The sequence below is a fragment of the Echinops telfairi genome, unplaced genomic scaffold (assembly GCF_000313985.2).
Source record: "Echinops telfairi isolate 266 unplaced genomic scaffold, ASM31398v2 ScPeMD7_7421;HRSCAF=8459, whole genome shotgun sequence".
Lineage (NCBI taxonomy): Eukaryota > Metazoa > Chordata > Mammalia > Afrosoricida > Tenrecidae > Echinops > Echinops telfairi.
In genome coordinates this window covers 17,383,234-17,384,204 of record NW_022111321.1, presented here as the reverse complement: position 1 = coordinate 17,384,204, position 971 = coordinate 17,383,234, and the positions used below count along the sequence as shown (strand labels likewise).

The 971-nt window shown below is 39.1% G+C and overlaps 1 non-coding gene across 1 annotated transcript; it reads left to right on the top strand.

Moving 5' to 3' along the window:
- Window positions 1-93: 93 nt before the first annotated feature.
- On the top strand, window positions 94-227 carry LOC115872273. Its single transcript, XR_004047776.1, has one exon. It is a non-coding gene; the product is annotated as a small nucleolar RNA SNORA42/SNORA80 family (small nucleolar RNA).
- Window positions 228-971: the final 744 nt, after the last annotated feature.

The following is a 971-nucleotide window of genomic DNA, read 5'->3' as shown; positions in this document are numbered from 1 at the left end:
GTAGACAATTGGATATCCCCTTACAGAAGGGACACAAGGAAGAGACAAACCAGTCAAGTAGAAAGAAAATGTTTTGAAAATACTGATGGCTGTGCATGGGTTTGAACTGATGGCAGGCCTGACCCCATGGGCCTCTCAGAGTGTCCCGTGCCAGAGCGAACTGTAACCCTGAACCATTGCCTGGCTCTGTCCCATGGGCATCATGCACTGAAGTGGATTTCACATAGTGAAAAAAAAAAAGAAAATGATGGCTATACGAGCCCCCAATAAAATGTTTTTTAAAAAGAGAAAAATGAAAATACTACCTTCAGAAGTGTATAAACCTAGATGAAGTAGATGTGAAAAACAGTTGTTTCACATTTTGAAATTTTGGTTTAATAGAAGTTCTATGATTATATAGCAGTACTTATTTTCAAAATATTTTTCTACTTGAGCTCTTGGCATCAGCTCACTGCCCCCCCCCTTTCCTCCGCTCTCCCTCCCTCATGAACCTTTGATAATTTATAAATTATTTTTTTCAGGTTTTACACTGACGGCTGTCTCCCTTCATCTACTTTTCTGTTGTTCGTCCCCCTGGGAGGGGGTTATATGATATATATAACTTAAAGGTCACAATTCAACCTAAATATTAAATAGTCCTAGATAGACAAATGATTAAAGGTTTCCCGAATTTAACTTGCATTTAGCACAGTGAAAGTCCATCAGTATTTCACATAAATTGCTTTCTTGACAAGGGCGGCTACAGGTAGTAATGAGAGCACCAGTTGAAAAGCCAGACCTCAGGTAAGCCGCTCCAGGCCTACATTCCTTCATCTGGGACTCCAAGTGTACACTCTCGAGTTCTTGGGTTTTAAGTACACCTTGATTAATGATCTATAGAAATCTGTCAAAATTATGAAGGGTCTGAGATGTTAGTGTTAATTTAATAACTTAGCTTATCAGTTTCAGGGATGCTAGAAGAAAGCATAAGA